Source organism: Bubalus kerabau, chromosome 1 (assembly GCF_029407905.1).
Source record: "Bubalus kerabau isolate K-KA32 ecotype Philippines breed swamp buffalo chromosome 1, PCC_UOA_SB_1v2, whole genome shotgun sequence".
Lineage (NCBI taxonomy): Eukaryota > Metazoa > Chordata > Mammalia > Artiodactyla > Bovidae > Bubalus > Bubalus kerabau.
Genome location: NC_073624.1, coordinates 32,768,104 through 32,787,476, shown reverse-complemented (window position 1 = coordinate 32,787,476; position 19,373 = coordinate 32,768,104). Strand labels below are relative to the sequence as shown.

General features: G+C 38.4%; 1 protein-coding gene and 1 long non-coding RNA gene across 3 annotated transcripts in view; one reads left to right on the top strand and one right to left on the bottom strand.

The window, feature by feature from the left end:
* Positions 1-2,407, bottom strand: part of SLCO1C1 (solute carrier organic anion transporter family member 1C1) — a 71,027-nt gene extending 68,620 nt beyond the window's left edge. For both annotated transcript variants that reach the window (XM_055566156.1, XM_055566157.1), the window contains exon 1: positions 2,244-2,407. The gene's annotated coding sequence lies outside the window, so the exon portion shown is untranslated. The remainder of the gene's footprint in view (positions 1-2,243) is intronic.
* Positions 644-9,406, top strand: LOC129641433 (uncharacterized). Its single transcript, XR_008709326.1, has 3 exons — positions 644-758; positions 2,649-2,725; positions 8,825-9,406. It is a non-coding gene; the product is annotated as an uncharacterized LOC129641433 (long non-coding RNA).
* The last annotated feature ends 9,967 nt before the right edge of the window (positions 9,407-19,373 follow it).

The window sequence follows — 19,373 nt, the reverse complement described above, 5'->3', positions numbered from 1 at the left end:
TAACATTGTATTGAAACTTGTTAGATATGCAGGACCTTACTTCCCATCCTACAGAATCAGTCTATGCATTTTAACAAAATTGTCCAGTCATTCGTGTGAATGTTAATGTTTGACTAGCACTGATCCAAGACATTTTTTTCTGATAAGGTAGTTAAAGATGGATTTGGGAAGCAAAAGTCTGAAGGTAAAAGATTACCTATATACTCTCTTCATTCTTATTGTGTTATTTAGGGTGCATGCTCAGTCACTAAGTCATGTCCAGCTCTTTGCAACCCCAGGGACTGTAAGTCACCAGTCTTCTCTGTCCATGGGATTTTCCAGACAAGAACATTGGAGTGGGTGGCCATTTCCTTCTCAAGTTATTTAGGGTAAGAACTGAAATACATAGTATGAACTTGTATGATCAGGCCACCCAAGACAACTGTTCTCTTGCTCTCTGCACATCCCCTGTCCAACCATGGCATGCTTCAGTTACACTCTACTCACATGACTGACCTTCCTATATACTTGCCCCTCCAGCTACTGATTGTTCTAACTTCAGATCAGAACATCTCCACAGAATAGCTTATAAAAGAGACAATGAGGGGGCGTGTCTCCTACTGGTCCTGGGAAACAAATGAGCCAACCTGAAATGAATTCCCCCTATAAATGGTAAGCTCCCCGCTCCTCCCCTGGAGCAAAGACTACCACCATGTCTTCCTGCCTGTCCTCTTCCTCATACACGGTGGGGCGTTGCTCCAGGGCATTGCTTCAGACAGGTAAGGCTTCTCAGTTAAACCATTGATGTCTCTGTCACTGACTCCAGGCTCTATGTCTTCAGTTAGAGACTTAGGAATATGGTGGGGGTGGTGGGGTGGGGGGGAGGAAGGAGAGGGTGGGATGTATGGAGAAAGTAACATGAAAACATATATTACCATATGTAAAATAGATAGCCAATAGGAATTTGCTTTATGACTCAGGGAACTCAAACCGGGACTCTGTAACAACTTAGAGGGGTCAGATGGGGAGAGAGGTGGGAGGGAGGTTCAAGAGGGAGAGGAAGTATATATACCTGTGACTGGTTCACATTGATGTATAGCAGAAACCAACACAAGACTGTAAAGCAATTATTCTTCAATTAAAAAAAAATCTTATAAAAAAGCTAGGCCAAGTACAGGGCTTGCTAGCCTATGACCCAACAGAATGAAACAAGTAATTGTTGAAGAGTTGAAAAATATTTCTTCACTCTTCTAAAGGTTCAAGTGAAGCCGAGCCTGGAGCCATTATTATAGCACATTACTTGAATTTCAATAGGCAGTAAGGACCACAGAGGCTACTAATTTGTTTATTTCAACCAAAGATCAAAGACTCTTAGTTTATCAGTTTAGGAAGATGAGTAAGTGGGATTACACTCTTTAAAATACTTCCAAAACAGTGACTAAAATCTCTTGGTCTTTTCAAGTCCTAAGAGGAAGTATAGAGTTGGTGGCTAACCAAAGACCCCAGAGAGTAGAATTTTTGTTTCCTGCTTTGCTTTAGTGTTGTTATTAATAGAATTCCTTTACCTTGTTTCTAGGCCACTGGGCAGAAACACTCCTTTTATGGCTTAACTTTTTCTTAAATTATCACAATACATTTTTATTGTAAAATTTTTATTGTAATAATTCAAAGACCTCCTTTGAATTCTTCCAAATTTTGAATCACAGGGCTTCCAGAATATAACTTTTGTAAAGATGTTTCCTATACACTTCTAACTCAAAATACCAGCAGCATCTCACCCTCTCTCTTTGAAAAAATCTCACTCTGATTGAAAACTTGTGTGAGTCATATGATAGAGAAAATCTGAGACAGGACATTAATTGTTTACTTGGAGAGAACAAATTGCCTGGTAGCACAGGGCTTCCCAGGTGGCTCCGTGGTTAAGAATCCACCTGCAATGCAGGAGACCTGGGTTCGATCCCTGGATCGGGAAGATTCCCTGAGGAATGAAATAGCAACCCACTCCAGTATTCTTGCCTGGGAAATTCAGTGGACAGAGGAGCCTGGTGGGCTACGGTCGCTGGAGTCACAAAAGCGTCGGACATGGCTGAGCACATATGTACACATTGCAGCCCAAGGCCGTGGCAAATTATGTCCAAATAAGATCTTACACATAAAGTCTGATTTTACACATAGAGCAGATAACAACGTGCAGTGAGGATGTCCTTCAGTCATGCCTAGAAACTTTGTACTTAAAAGTAAAGTCAGGTATCTGTAATACATACCAATTTCAAAACTACCATCAATAATGCCCACCAGTGAAGAAGGGATATCAAACCTTCTCTCTATCTGAGTGATGGTGCTTTTCAGATAGCCTTCTGCCAGTGCTTTGGCAAAGTATACGAAAGACAAGGCACCCAAGAACACCTGGAAAATATGACAGGTCACACTTAGTCTAAATCCAGCCTGACTTAAAACTGTAAATTTGATAAACAAAGAGACAAACACAAACCAAGAACCATGGAACAAGCTTGTTACCATCGACGATTTCATTCAAGCACAGTAACAGTCTTCTTTCCACCTCAAGCTCATGTGAAGTTCTAAAAATTCAAATTTTCTTAGAAGTAATAGATTTTCATGTATAATGTATATCGAATTTCTTTTTTCCCTTTCACCTCCCCTCCCCAAAGGATATTTAAAGGTGTCTTGGCTTTGAAAAGAAGATCCATTGCTTGGGGAAGCAGAAGGAGGAAGGAGCCATTGAAAGGTAAGAAAATAAAAACCATAAACTAGACACTTAACATCTTATCATGACTGTATTTCACAGGGATGGTACATGTTCCAGCAGGAACACAATAGACTGAGAAGTAGAACTACTATTCCTAGTGATTAAGTTCGTATTAAAGTTAAATCAACACTCAGATTCTTATTCAATGAACAAAATATTTGTTTGATATCCGGCTTGTGTGTTTTGTTATTCCTGGGTCTGTGATGGAGTATCCATAGGTAGATTATATGGAAAAAGCATTGAATATGTTTGATGTGAAGAAGGTACAGAAACTTGGAGTCACATTGAGTTCCATTTAAAAGGGAATTCTGTCCCTTACCATGTAAGTAGGAAAGTCAAAATTTTTGTTTATAGAACAAGAATAAAATGGATGTTTTGTAGATTAAATGTTGCAACTGTGCATAGCATAGTAACTGATCCATGGTAGATACTTAATAAATAATAGTTTCTTTTACCTCTCTTCTTTCTGTTTAGGAGGGACATTCAAGTAAGCCAGAAAAGTAATTAGAAATTTAACCTGCATGGTCAAGCAAAGATTGCTTTCGCTGTCTGGCAAAATGTGATTTTCATAAATGTCATCTAAGATCACTTTTTATTTTTCATTTTAAACTTTGTATTTTGTACAGGGGTATAGCTAATTAACAATGTTTGTGATAGTTTCAGGTAGAGAGCAAAGGGACTCAGCCATGTATGTATTCTCTCCCAAACTTCCTTCCCAACCAGGCTGCCATATAATATTGAGCAGAATTCCATGTGCTATAGAGTAGGTCCTTGTTGATTATCCATTTTAAGTATAGCAATGCGTACATGTTCATCTCAAACTCCCTGACTATCCCTCCCGCCATCCTTCCCCCTGGCAACCATAAGTTAAGATTATTTTTTAAAATGGAAAAAAATGTCTCACTTGTAGTTACAATGTGTAGAAAATATCTGGATCGGGAGCCAAGAGCATGGACTCCATCAAATTCTCTGACACTCTTCATTTAACCACTTATGGTTGTTAATCACTTAATTGCTTGTTACCTTTAGTTGACCACAGCAGGGTGGTTTCTCCTTTGGGGAGGGATATTCTGTTTTAAAAGAAAGCCTCCCAACAGGTTGCATGGAATTTTTGCTGAATAACTGGATATTTTCTTTGGATGAAGTGTCCATTTTGAAAAAGTTCCTTGATTCTGATCTGTCAAAGTTGATTTTTAAAGTAAAAAAAAAAATTAGTACACATCCGCTTTTAATTTCTATGCAGTTTGTTAAACAATGATTTTATTTCACAGTAGATCACAATTCTGTAGACAAAACACTATGTGAAGCTCCCTTATTTTACCACAGTAAGTTGGCAAAGTTTTTCAATTAAAATCGACCAGGATAACTGATTAAGTAATCCTGCTATTGGGAGTCTGTAGCCAGCATTCTTTCTCAATCCCTCCAGTAAGCCTCATTATAGCAAAGAATAAATTTAAATGTTGCCTTTGGAATAAATAAAAAGGGAGAATTTTGCTAACTTTGTGGTCTTGCCAACTAAAACTAGAGGCAAGCAGGAAGTGAGGAAGAGGAATTCAGCCATTTGAATATTGATTAATTGGAATTAAGTCTTTAAAACCTTTAAATCTATTATCTTTGTGGAATGAATAGAAAAGACTGATGCCCCTGGTAGATGCCTACAATACACTGTGACTCCTGTAAGGCTGTAGCATCCAAAGGAAGTCTTAAAACATGGGTGGGGGGAGAAGGGGACCACTCTGTGTAACACTGTAGTTTGACAAATAGGGAAGCTGCATGATTTATGCCTCAGGCTTAGTTTTCATTCAGGCCCAAGAAGTCTTTGGTGTGCTTTAAAGTAAGTAAGACACCTCCTTTCCTGAGTCTAATTTCCCACCCTCCTTTGTCCTTATCAAACTTTTCACAGGTTCATATACTCTAAACTTTTCTTTTGACTCATCACTATTTACATATCCTATGCCCCCACTTCTTTAGGATTCCATATAGCTCACTGCCTGCCTGCTAAAGTGATCTTAGTGAAGGGATTTAGAAATAAAATAACTTCTGGATCACCCTAATGTTTATTAGATGATGTATTTATACATAAATAGAGATTTTCTATATTCTCATCACATTAAAAGAATGACATTAGGGATAAAACTTAATATTCTGTGGTAGAAATTTAAAATGATTCTATATGTGTATTACTTTGCCTTTATGTAATGATTGTTCTATGTCTATCCAACCTCATCTTTCATAGTTTGAATTCATAGATAGTATCTCCAGCTGACTTAGTGGTAAAGAATCTGCCTGCCAGTGTAGGAGATGTGGGTTCAATCTCTGGCTTGGGAAGAGCTCCTGGAAGAACGCATGGCAACCCACTCTAGTATTCTTGTCCATGGAGAAGAGTACAAAGAATACTCCATGGAGAATCCCATGGACAAAGAAGCCTGATGGGCTACAGTCCATGGGGTCTCTGAGCCAGGTGGGCTATGGTCCATGGCACACTACAGTCTGTGGGGACACAACCGAGCTACTGATCACGCATATGCATGTGTATATTACCTTGACTTTATGTAATGCTTGTTCTATGATACTCAGTATCATCTTTCATAGTTTGATTTCCTAGATAGTATCTTAAATTGAAAAATCAAGAAATAGCAGTGAACGGGTTGTATTTTGAGATATGGAGTTAAATAACAGAAGAAAGACCTAAAAGATTTAAAAGTGGACGGGTTTTCTCCAGGGAATGAGAAATGGGTTGAGAAGGGTAGGTCAAGGACTTGTTTTTGTTTTAAACTTGCTATTATACTTTTAGATTATTCAATTTCATAAACATGCATAAATTTAACTTTTTAAAAATGGATAAAGGAAAGTGAGGAAAACAAAAAATTTTAAAGCCAAAAAATAAACAAAGAGCAGAGAATTCTAAACAAGAGCAAAAGACAAAGACACAAGAACACAATATTTGTAAGATCTAAACACAGATGTTTAGGAGAATACAAAATAAAAATTATGGAAATTATATAGAAATAACTTTAAGGTCTTTCCAAAATGGATAACTTTCTAGCAAATATAAGTTGCTATATTGATACAAACCAGGAGAAAAACACAGCTAAGGAAGACAGTAGCAAATCTAATACAGTTATGTTAAGTTTAAAAATAAAATAAAATTAAAAAAAAAAAAATACTCTAAACCTAGCCCCTAAATAAAAAAAGTAAGATTAGATGATGTAACAGGGGTGCTTTATCAAGGAATATCCTTTAAGGAAAAATAGTAGATAATGGAAACAGATGCTAATAGTCTCTATTCATTTGACCAAGCCAGAATCATCTTGATAACAAAATCTCATTAAGATAGCACCACAAATGAAAAGAACCAACTTTGAGATGCCAAAACCCTAAATAAAATACTAGAAAATACAATTAATTAAAATTCTATAATTAACATTAAAAAATATAACAATTGATTAATATTAGGAACTTTTCACCTATATCATCATATTAAAAATTTTAAAGGGTACATGTATAATATATCAAGACATCACATTGTATACCTTACATATATACAATCTTTATTGTCAATCATATTTCAATAAAGCTGAAAAATTCAAAATAAAAAATAATAATAATATGCTTCAGAAGATGCAGCATATCAGGTGATAAAGTTCAATAGGCATTCATGATTTTAAAATTTTTAAGAAATTGAATATATAGATATTCTTTTTTACCATTTGATACCAACAGCCAGCTTTTTTTTTTTTTTGTCAAATAGTCCTTTTTATTTTTTTAATATAAAATTTTTTATTTTAATTGGAGGCTAATTACTTTACAATATTGTATTGGTTGAAACATGTATAATATCATATGTGAAACGAATCGCCAGTCCAGGTTCGATGCAGGATACAGGATGCTTGGGGCTGGTGCACTGGGATGACCCAGCCAGTTTCTTATAACCACTTAATCATTAAAACTAGCTTTTCAGAATGACATTTTGCCAGAACAGCGAAAGAACATTTGTGAAGCATTGAGTTAAATAGGTTTCTTTACTACAAAAATACCTTTAATTAAACCCCTGTAGAGACATATTACTTTTAAAAGATTACCTAAATGTCCACAAATTATGGTGTACTCACATAGGAAATCTTTGAAATCATTAGAAATTAGTGTAAAGAAGTGAATATAGAAATATAAAACTATTTTTATTACAGAGTTGATTTTAAAAATACAGTGTTTAAAAACAATATATATATGTATAAAACACTACTTTATAATAGAAACACATACATTCACTGGTGTGTATACATAGAAACAAAGCTACAGAAAGTTTATAAAGAACAGATTAGGGAAAGAAAAGATGGCAGAGGAGTAGGTAGACAGACAGTACATCTCTTTTCATTACTGCATCAGGAATACACCTTCAGATGCAGATCTTGCACAGCACCAGCTGAGAACAGGCAGGAGTCCCTGACCACCAGAAAGGAGTATATAGATCCACGCAAATCTCAGTAATATGCAGGAAGGAAGGGAAAAAGAAGAGAAGAGTGAGCAAACTGGACCTGCACCCAGGGTGTGGGGGAGCTGAAAACAGGGGCAAGACCACCACTTTGAGGCAATAGATTGGAACCAAGGGGAAGGCTGTTGGAGAGTAGAGGAGCTGATCTGTGACAGTCTGAATGGAGTGAGAGTCACATAGATGATCTGTGCTGCAGCCCTACATACCCTGGTCACGTATGCAAGTCCACTGGAACGTGCAGCAGTCGGGCGCTGGAGCACAGGGACTGGAGAGCAATCCCAGGGTGAGGACTGCTGTTGACTGTGGGGAGATGGCCCCAGGGAATGGGAGGAGATAGTGGCAGGGAATGCCTTTGGAGGAAAGCGGGGCAGCCAATGGGTGCAGGGTGCTGCTGCTGAGTCACACGCAGGGGGGAGCCATCCCTGTAGCCTCTGGTTGGTTTCCTGACCAGAGATGAGGCCTGAGCCTGTGGCATGGGAGCTCTGAGTCTGGAACACTGCACTGCCAGAGAACTCCTGACCCCAGGGAGTATTAATTAGTGAGAACTCTCTCGAAGACCTCCACCTGTATCCAAGACCTGGCAGCACTCCATGTAGGATGCCTCACCCAAACAACAAGGAAGACAAGAACACAAACCCGATTGTCAGCAGATAGGCTTCCCAAGACACCCCAAAACACACCACCTCACATAGTGCTGCCCATCAGAGGGCAAGAAAACCCTCTTCCACCAGAACACAGGCACAAGTGTCCATGAAGCCCAAAATGAAGCCTACTCAAGCCATTAGAACAGCCTCACCCACTGAGGGCAGAGACCAAAACCAAGAGGAACTAAGACCCTATAGCTTAGGGAAAGGAGACCTAAAACAGAGTAAGATAGATAAAATGAAAAAGAAACACTGCACAAATGAAGGAACAAGGTAAAAGCCCACAAAACCAAATAAATGAAGGGGAAAGAGGCAAACTACCTGAGAAAGAATTCAGAGTAATGATAGTAAAGATGATGCAAACTCTCAAAAGTAGAATGGAGAAAATTATTTAACACATTTAACAAGGACCTAGAAGAAATAAAAGAGTGGACAGTGACAAACAACCCAATTACTGAAATTAAAAATACTCTAAAAGGAATCAATAGCAGAATAATTAAGGCAGAAGAATGGATAAGTGAGCTGGAAAATTTGCTGTTGTTCAATTGCTAAGTCATATCTGACTTTTTACAACCCCATGAACTACAGAATGCCAGGCATCCCTGTCCTTCACTGTCTCCCTGAGTATGCGCAAACTCATGTCCATTGAGTCAGTCATGTCATCCAACCATCTCATCCTCTGTCACCTACTTCTTCTCTTGCCCTCAATTTTTCCCTGCATCAGGGTCTTTTCCAATGAGTCAGGTCTTTGCTATAGGTAGGCAACATATTGAAGCATCAAAGTATTGGAGCTGGAGTATTCAAAGTATTGGAGCTGGAAGATAGAATATTGGAGATAACTGCTGAAGAGCAGAATATAGGAAAAAAAAAGAATGAAAAGAATTGAGGATAGTCTCAAGAGTCTCTGGAGCAATATTAAACAGACCAACATTTGAATTCTAGGGTCCCAGAAGAAGAGATGGAGAAGAAAATGGCAACCCACTCCAGTATTCTTGCCTGGAGAATTCCAGGGACAGAGGAGCCTGGTGGGATGCCATCTATGGGGTCGCACAGAATCGGACACGACTGAAGCGACTTAGCAGCAGCTGCAGCAGAAGAAGAGAAAATGAAAGGGTCTGAGAAAACTTGTGAAAAGATTATAGTCAAAAATGAAGTCTAAGAAGCACAGTGAGTCCCATACAGGATAAACCCAAGGAGAAACATGCTGAGACACATATTAATCAAACTAACAAAAATTAAATACAAGGAAAAATATTAAAACCAGCAAGGGAAAAGCAAAAAGTAATATAAAAGGGAAACCCCATACAGTCAACAGCTGATCTTTCAACAGAAACTCTGCAGGCCAGAAGGGAATGGCAGGATATATTTAAAGTAATGAAAGGGAAAAATCTACAACCAAGATTACTCTTCCCAGCAAGGATCTCATTAAAAATTGATGGAGAAATAAAAATCTTTACAAACAAACAAAAGCTAAGAGAATTTAGTATCATCAAACTAGCTTTACAACAAATGCTAAAGGGACTTCTAGAGGAAGGATACACAAAAGAAGGAAAAGTTCTATAGAAACAAACTAAAAGAAATTAATAAAATGTCAATAGGTACATATATATCAATAACTACTTTAAATGTAAATAAATTAAAGTAGAAAGCCAAAAGCACGGACTGGCTGAATGGATACAAAAACAAGACCTATACTATTTACAAAAGACTTTTCAGACATAGAGACACATACAGACTGAAAGCAAGAGGGTGGAAAAAAACAGTCCACATAAGTAGAAATCAAAAGAAAGCTGGAGTAGCAATTCTTGTATCAGGCAAAATAGACCTTAAAATAAAGCATGATATAAGAGATAAGGAAGGACACTATATAAAGATCAAGAGATCAATCAGAGAAGATGTAACAAATGTAAATGTTTATGCACCAAACATAGGAGCAGCTTATTATATAGGGCAAACACAGATATAAAAGGGAGAGATTACAACAGACAAAGCAGAAATACAAAGGATCAAAGGAGACTATCACAAGCAACTATATGCCAATGCAGTGGATAACCTGGAAGAAATGGACAGATTCTTAGAGAAGTTCAACTTGCCAAGACTGAACTAGGAAAAAAGAAATTTTGAACAAGCCAATCACAAGCACTGAAATCAAAGCTTTGATCCAAAATCTCCCCCCAAAAAACAAAAGCCCAGGGCCAGATGGTTTTTCAGGTGAATTCTATCAAATGTTTAGAGAAGAGCTAACACCTATCATTCTCTTCCAAAGTCTTACAAAACATTGTGGAGGAAGGAATACTTCTAAACTCATTCTATGTGGCCACCAACACCCTGATACCAAAGCCAGACAAAGACATCCCCCAAAAGGAAAATTATAGGCCAATATCACTGATGAACATGATGCAAAATTTTTCAACAAAATTCTAGCCAACAGAATCCAACAACACATTAAAAAGATCACACACCATGATCAAGTTGGGTTTATCCAAGGGATGCAAGAATTTTCAATATACGCAAATCAATCAGTGTGATACACCATATTAACAAATTGAAAGATAAACATCATATGATAATCTGAGTACATGCATAAAAAGCTTTTGATAAAATTCAACACCTATTTATAAGAAAACTCTTGAGAAAATTGGCATGAAAGGAACCTACCTCAACATAATAAAGGCCGTATATGATAAACCCACAGCAAATATTATTCTCAATGGTACTGAAACCATTTCTTCTAAGATCAGGAACTAGACAAGGGTGCCCACTCTCACCACTACTATTCAATATAGTTGGAAGTCCTATCCATTGCAATCAGAGATGAAAATGAAATAAAAGGAATACAGATTGGAAAAGAAGTAAAACTCTCACTGTTTGCAGATGACATGATACTATACTAGTGCCACCTGGGAAGCCCAATAATATACATAGAAAACCCTAAAGATACTATCAGGAAATTACTAGAGCTAATCAGTGAGTTTAGTAAAGTTGCAGAATACAAAATCAATACACATAAATCACTTGCATTCCTATACCCTATAAATGAAAACCCAGAGAAATCAAGATATCAATCCTATTCACCATAATAAAAATATCTAGGAATACTCACCCAAGGAGACAAAAGAGCTGTATACAGAAAACTATACACACTGATGAAAGAAATCAAAGAAGACATAAACAAATGGAAAGTATATCATGTTCTTGGATCAGAAGAATGAATATTGTGAAAATGATTATACTACCCTTTCACAATTTGTACGGAAACACTAAAGACCCCAAACAGCCAAAGAAATCTTGAGAAATAAAAATGGAGATGGAGGAATCAGGCTTCCTGATTTCAGACTATACTACAAAACTACAGCAACCAAGACAGTATGGCACTGGCATAAAAACAGAAATATAGACCAATGGAGGGCTTTCCAGGTGGTGCTAGTGGTAAAGAACCCACTGCCAATGCAGGCAGATATAACAGATGCAGTTTTGATCCCTAGGCTGGAAAGATCCCCTGGAGGAAGGCATGGCAACCCACTCCAGTATTCTTGCCTAGAGAATTCCATTGACAGAGGGACTGGCAGGTTAGGTCCACAGGGTTGCAAAGAGTCAGATATGACTGAAGTGACTTAGCAAGGGTACAGACCAATGGAACAAGATAGAAAGCCCAGAGTTAAATCCACGGGTACCTTATCTTTGTTAAAGGAGGTACGGATATATAATGGAGAAAAGACAGTCTCTTCAATAAATGGCCCTAAGAAAATGGTCCGCTATATATAAAAGAGTGAAATTAGAACACTCATAACACCTTACATAAAGATAAACTAAGCAGAACACACTTTGACATAAATCACAGCAAGATTCTCTACAACTCATCTCCTAGAAAAATGGAAATATAGATAAATACATGGGACTGAATTAAACTTAAAAGCTTTGTACAGCAAAGGAAACCATAAACAAAATGAAGACAGCCCTCAGAGTGGGAGAAAATAATTGCAAATAAAGAAACTGAAAAAGGATTAATGTTCAAAATATATAAGCAGCTCATGCAGCTCAATATAAAAAAAAAACCCAATCAAAAAATGGGCAGAAGACCTAAACAGACGTTTCTCCAAAGAAGACATACAGAAGGCTAATAAACACATGAAAAATGCTCAACATTGCTTATTATTAGGGAAATTCAAATCAAAACTACAATGAGGTATCACATCACACTGGTCAAAATGGTTATCATTAAAAATTTGCAAACAAATGCTGGAGAGGATGTGGAGAAGCGGGAACCCTCTTGCACTGTTGGTGGGAATTTTGTAATTGGATATAGCCACTATGGAGAACAGTATGGAGATTCCTTAAAAAATCTAGGAATAAAATTAGCATATGACCTAGAAATCCCACTACTTGGCATACACCCTGAGAAAATCGTAATTGAAAAAGACACATGTGCCCCAGTGTTCACTGCAGCACTATTTACAACAGCCAGGGCATGGAAGCAACCTAGATGTCCATCAATGGATGAACAGATAAAGAAGCTGTTGTACATATATGCAGTGGGAAATTACTCAACCATAAAAAGCAATGAATTTTTGTCAGTTCTAGTGAGGTGGATGAACCTAGAGCTTATTATATAGAGTGAAATAAGTCAGAAAAAAAAACCCAAATATCATGTTAACACAGATATACGGATTTTAGAAAAATGATACTGCTAAACATATTTGCAGGGCAGGAATAGAGATTCAGACATAGAGAACAGACTTACGGACACAGCAGGGAAAGGAGAGGGTGGGACAAATTGAGAGAGTATTATTGAAATATATAAAAATACATTACCATATGTAAAGTAGATAGCTAATGGAAAGTCTCTGTATAATACAGGAAGCTCAGCCTGGCTCTGTGACAACCTAGAAGGGTGGGATGGAGTGGGAGGTGGGAGGGAGGTTCGAGAGGAAGGGGACATATGTATACCTATGGCTGATTCATGGTGATGTATGGCAGAAACCAAACAACATTGTAAAGCAATGATCCTCCAATTAAAAATAAATAAATTAAAAAAATAGGTTAACACTTTATTTTTGGCTGGTGACATTGCAGATAACTTAAAATGTTTTGTATGTCTATATTTTCTAATTTTTCTATAATGAATATACATTTCCTATGTGAAAAAATATTTTAAATATTAAAGATATAGAAATATCACCCAGCAAGAAATATATACCAGAAAGATTTTAAAATACAAAATAAATAATATCAAATTTACCATGTAAAATGCAATTCTCTTCCACAAACTAAACTCTGTAATACACACTGGACTACTGTTTTAGGAGTTCAGGTATATTTCTGATCAGTCATAATAGTAAAGTCAGTGGCCAGAAATAATAAATTATTTAATAATAAAATACACTATTAGTTATGGTAGACATACATTGAAAAGACTCAAAGGATCATATCTAGAATGCTAAAGAGGGAAAAATGTTGAAAATAATATTAAAAACTTGGGACACCAAAACACATTGTCTTCTCTTTAGAGATGTTGACACAAAAATCACTCTCACTAGAATCCAAAGGGATAACAGAACAAGAGAATTCCTAACTGATGTTGTATTAAGGCAAAATAACATCTAGATCAAAATATTGACACTGCATAGTTTTACTGAAAAGACACTGTAATCTTGATGGTTAATTTGCATATCCTCTCAAGTATAGTATGTTTCAAAGAGGCTACATTATTGAGGACTGAGCTTTTCATCTGTCTGTGAAAAGAAGAGGAAAGGCGATGCTCAGGGACATGAATGGAGAAATCCTCTGGGCTTACCAGTACACTTGCCCTTGCCCTGTTTCTCTCTCCATTAGCAATTGCAGAAATAGACTGAGGGCAGTTATTTAGCAGGACTTGCATTTGGCAAATCCTTACTTTTTCTCGCACAACTTGAACAGATTTCCGCAACGTTTCCCTTCAACACTCTGGGTTGGAGTATAATTTACTCTGGAGGCCAAAAAAAAGGTAAACAGTTTTTCTTCATTTCAGTTCCAAAAATGGAATTCTCTGTTCACAGAGGTTTGGAAGATAATCAGTACTCCCATCTTGAAAAAGTGCAGGTGTGCTAGGAAGGTTGTAGCTGGATCCTGCAAATAGCCTGACCGCCGTGCCCTGATCCTGTTAACAGATTCCGTCCAGTAGTCAGCCTCCACCCACCCCACAGAGAGAGTCAGAGAGGCAGCCACTCCCATCACTGTCTTGTTTGAGTCATCTCCCATGAGGAAAAGCCTTGCACTAGCTTGTCTGGTGGACACCAGGATCCCTTCCTTCAGGAGGGAAAATAACCTCTAGGTACTTTCTAAGGAATATGCATTGTTTAGAAAGCTGATCCCCTCCTACAAGTAACTGTTTGTGTCAGATGCAGATTTAACAAATACTGTTTATGTTCCAGGTGATTTATATACTTTGTGCTAATCCTTAAAACAAGGTTAACACTTTAATTCTCGCTTTATACAAAAATCATATGACTCAGAGCAATTAAGGGACTTGTCCAAAATAACCCATAAAACATGCATCAGAGTCACAATTGGAACCCAGATCTGAGTTTCTGGGTTTAAGATCTTCTTTAACCAGTTTCCTTTCCCATTTCCACCAGCCTTACAAGGGCCCCCACAAGTTTCATGAGAAGTGTTATGAGTAAGACATGTGCAGTGCAGAACACAAGGTTTATTGACCTCTCTACTGTAAGACTCTGATATGATCATCATGAAATACGAAAGCAGAGAACCAGATCTTACCTGTAGGTGGAGATCAGATGGCCATTTCCCCTCCGTGTGCCCAGCAAGAGGCTGGACCACACTCAAGAACCTTAAAGAAGCAGCAGGTGGATCCTACAGCAGCTTTGAACAATTTTGTCAGGTGGGGAGAGCCTCCTTGGACATAGAACAGATCAGGGCAAAGTGAAGATACAGGGCATGGTCTCACCCCTGGCCAGTTTCTTCTCTTTTCTCTTTCCTCTTGGCCTCTTTTCTCTGGCAGTCTGCAGGGAACAGGCCACGCTGGCAAAGCCACTGACGTGCATCTCAGCTCCCAGGGCACAGAAAGAGCTGAAGCCTTTGAGCCATTTCTTTGCAATTTGCTGCAAGTTTAAGGCCGCACGTGATAAAGCTTTCTTTATGGGAGAGAGTGAAAAAAGAAAAGACTACTTGTGATCTTACTTGCTGATTCCCAGAAAACAGAACTCTGCAGGGGGCAGAGGGTAAGGGAACAGAAGCAGGAGGAGGGACGGAAGTTTGTAACAAAGATCTCTCCTTCTCCTTCCAAGAAGTTTTTAAGCTAGCCGCTCCTTGAGGACATCACTGGAATTTTTTTTTTTTTTTAAAAGGTCCATGGTCTCAACCTCTGTATGGCTCTCTATGGTCTCTTTCCCCATTGGGATTCTTTCTAGAATCTTCAGGGACCATGTATCAAGTCAGGATTAAGGCTCTGCAGAGTTGTTTCCAGAAAGAGTTAATTCTCAGAGACATTATCAATTGCTTAACACCCACAATTTTTATAAATCTTAAAACTAGGGGAGAAAAAGAAAAACATTGGATTTTTGGCATTCAGGAGTTCATTCTATGTAAATTCCAAAGAACTCTTTGTACTGAGAAATTTTACAATTCTAATAAATTCTTTTTTCAAGAGAACCATTTTAGAGGATTTTGAGCAGTATTAGCTTGCATGTGCTTTAAATAATAAATGAATTTGTTGCCAGAATTAACCAAGATCTGCCACTTTCTTAAATGGCAGTGACCCTGGTCTGGTCACCCACAAGGCTCCTCTGTCCATGGAATTTTCCAGGCAAGAATACTGAAGTGGGTTTACTATTTCCTTCTCCAGGGGATCTTCCCAAACCCAGGGACTGGACCTGTGTCTCTTGCATCTCCTACATTGCAGGCAGATTCTTTACCACTGCACTGCTTAGGAAGACCCTGGTCACTTTACTGAGTCTCAATTTTTTCCTAGGTGAGCAGAATTTAAAAAAAAGATTCAGAGGACGTTTTTAAGGATTAAACTACTGTGTATTCAAATATACATTTCAAATAACAGAGTACTGAATGACAAAGTTTTCATTGTTATGTAATTTCAGTTCACATAATGGTCAAGATCATTAATTAATAGTCAGATGTTATTATAAGGCATTTTACTATAAAAGAAAAAAGAAAGATACAAGGAAGATAAATATTTTAATGAAGAAATGGTGTACCGGACTCTGTAAGATCCAACAATTTGTTTTAGCAATCAGTCAGCACTTGCCATCAGAAATAGTGAGCAAACATCTAGCAAGTCGTAGACTTTTCAATGTGTCTGACAGGTGGCCACTGGGGCATTGATGGTAAGACACTGTTTACCAGCCACAAAGGGCTACATTTTCACAATTCTCCCTCAAGAATGTAACTTGGTCTATTCTCAACTTGCTCAATTTCACTCTTTAATATGATTTCTGAACTCTTCAGCTCACACTTCACACAAAATGTTCCTATTTTGAATGTACATCATACTTATTTTACATGATATTCAGAGTTTTTCACACACAAGCCTTGCATGGGAATATATTCTACTTCCATACTGTAGACAGGGTTCTGCAAATTTCCTGTAGAATGTCAACTAATAAATATTTTAGGTTTTGCAAGGCCAGTCTTGGTCACAGACACTCAACTCAGTCCCTGTGCTGTGAGATCAACCATAAATGAGTTAACCATGAATGAATGAGTTTCCTGGGATTGTGCAACAAAGAACCACAAACTGGGTACTTAAAAGAGCAAGACTTCATTATCTCAGTTCTAGAGGCAAGTCCAAAACAAAGGTATGGGCAGAGCCATGCTCCCTCTGAAATCTGCAGAGAATATTTCCTTCTCTCTTCTACCTTCTAGCACTTACTGCCAGTCATTGGCATTCTTTGGCTTACAAGCGCATCACTTTAATCTCTGCCTCCATTGTCACACAGTCATCTTCTCCCTGTGTGCCTTGTCTATCTTCTCCTGTTCTTTAAAGGACACAAGTCACATTGGATTAGGGTCTACTCTCAGGACCTCATCTTAACTTGATTATATCCGCAAAGACTTCATTTCCAAATAAGGGCACATCCATTGATACAGGGGACTAGGATTTCAGTATATCTCTTGATGGAAACACAATTCAATCCATGTTACTTATAGTCTCATTTCCTTCCTTACCTGAGTTTCACACAATCATTTCATTTATTTGCTTATTTATATTAAAGTACAGTTGATTTATAGTAGTGTGTTTCAGGTATACAGCAAAGTAATTTGGTTACATATATACGAGAAGGCAGTGGCACCCCACTCCAGTACTCTTGCCTGGAAAATCCCATGGGCGGAGGAGCCTGGAAGGCTGCAGTCCAAGGGGTCGCTGAGGGTCGGACACGACTGAGCGACTTCACTTTCACTTTTCACTTTTATGCATTGGAGAAGGAAATGGCAACCCACTCCAGTGTTCTTGCCTGGAGAATCCCAGGGACGGGGGAGCCTGGTGGGCTGCCGTCTCTGGGGTTGCACAGAGTCGGACACGACTGAAGTGACTTAGCAGCATACATATATGTACTAAGTCACTTCAGTCCTGTCTGACTCTGTGCAACCCCATGAACTGTAGCCTGCCAGCACCCCCTGTCCATGGGATTCTCCAGGCAAGAATACTGGAGTGTGTTGCCATGCCCTCCTCCAAGGGATCTTCCCAACTTAGGGAGTGAACCTATGTCTCTTATGTCTCCTGCATTGGCAGGGGGGTTCTTTACCACTAGCACCACCTGGGAAGCCTAATATAAGTAGATATACATATATATGTACCTATATTCTTTTTTCTGGGTTCTTTTCAATTAGAGTTTATTGTCAGATATTGAATATACTTCCCTGTGCTATACAGTAAATCCTTGCTGTTTTTCTGTTTTATATATGGTAGTATATATCTGTTAATCCCATACTGCCATTTAATGCCTCCTCTTCCCTCCAACCTTTCTCCTTAGGTAGCCATAAGTTGGCTTTTTATGTCTGTGAGACTTCCTGTTTTGTCATTAAGTTCACTTGTACTATTGTTTTAGATTATACAGTGGTATTAATATCATATAATATTTGACTTTGTCTTATTTCACATAGTATGATAATCTCTAGGCCCATCCATGTTGCTGCAAATGACATTATTTTGTTCTGTTTTATGGCTGAGTGGTATTTCAGTGTATATGTCCACATCTTCTTTATCCAGTCATCTGTTAATGAACATTTAGGTTGTTTCCATGTTTTGGCTATTGTGACCAGATCTGCTATGAACTTAGTGCTGCACATATCTCTTTGAATTAGAGATTTTTCTGGATATATGCCCAGGAGTGGGATTGCTCGATTATGTGGGCAACTTTATTTTTAGTATTTTTTAGGAAACATGATATTGTATTCCAAAATAACAGCACAAATTTACTTTCCCATCAACAAGGTAGGAAGGTTCCCTTTTCTCCATACCCTCTCCAGAGTTTGTTCTTTATCTTCCATTTTTCTCATTAGTGTCTTATAGTTTTTAGAATACAGATCTTTTGCCTCCTAAGGTAGGATTATGCCTAGGTATATTTCTTCTTTTCAATTTGATGGTAAATGGGATTGTTTCTTTAATTTCTCTTTCTGATCTTTTATTGTTAGATCAGTGGTAAAGAATCTGCCTACAATGCAGGAGACCCAGGTTTGATCCCAGGGTCATGAAAATCCCCTGCAGAAGGGAATGGCAACCCACTCCAATATTCTTGCCTGGAGAATCCCATGGACAGAGGAGCCTGGTGGGCTACAGTCCATGGGATCTCAAAAGAGTCAGCCACGACTGAGTGACTGACACACACACACATAGAAATACAAAAGATTTCTGAGTATTCATTTTGTATCCTGCAAACTTACAAAATTCATTGATGAGCTCTAGCAGTTCTGATGGAGAAGGCAATGGCACCCCACTCCAGTACTCTTGCCTGGAAAATCCCATGGATGGAGGAGCCTGGTAGGCTGCAGTCCATGGGGTCACGAAGAGTCAGACATGACTGAGTGACTTCCCTTTCACTTTTCACTTTCATGCATTGGAGAAGGAAATGGCAACCCACTCCAGTGTTCTTGCCTGGAGAATCCCAGGGACAGGGGAGCCTGGTGGGTTGCCGTCTATGGGGTCACACAGAGTCGGACATGACTGAAGCGACTTAGCAGCAGCAGCAGCAGCAGTTCTGAAGATTTCTAGAATCTTCTGGATTTTCTATGTAGAGTACCTTGTCATCTGCAAACAGTGACTGTTTTACTTGTTCTTCTCCAATTTCAATTCTTTTATATCTTTTCCTTCTTCATTGCTGTGGCTTTTGTTGTTGTTTAGTCGCTCAATTGTGTCTGACTCTTTGCGACCCCCTGGACTGCAGCATGCCAGGCTTCCTTGTCCATCACCAACTCCGAGAGCTTGCTCAAACTCACGTTTATCAAGTTGGTGATGCCATCCAACCATCTCATCCTCTGTCGT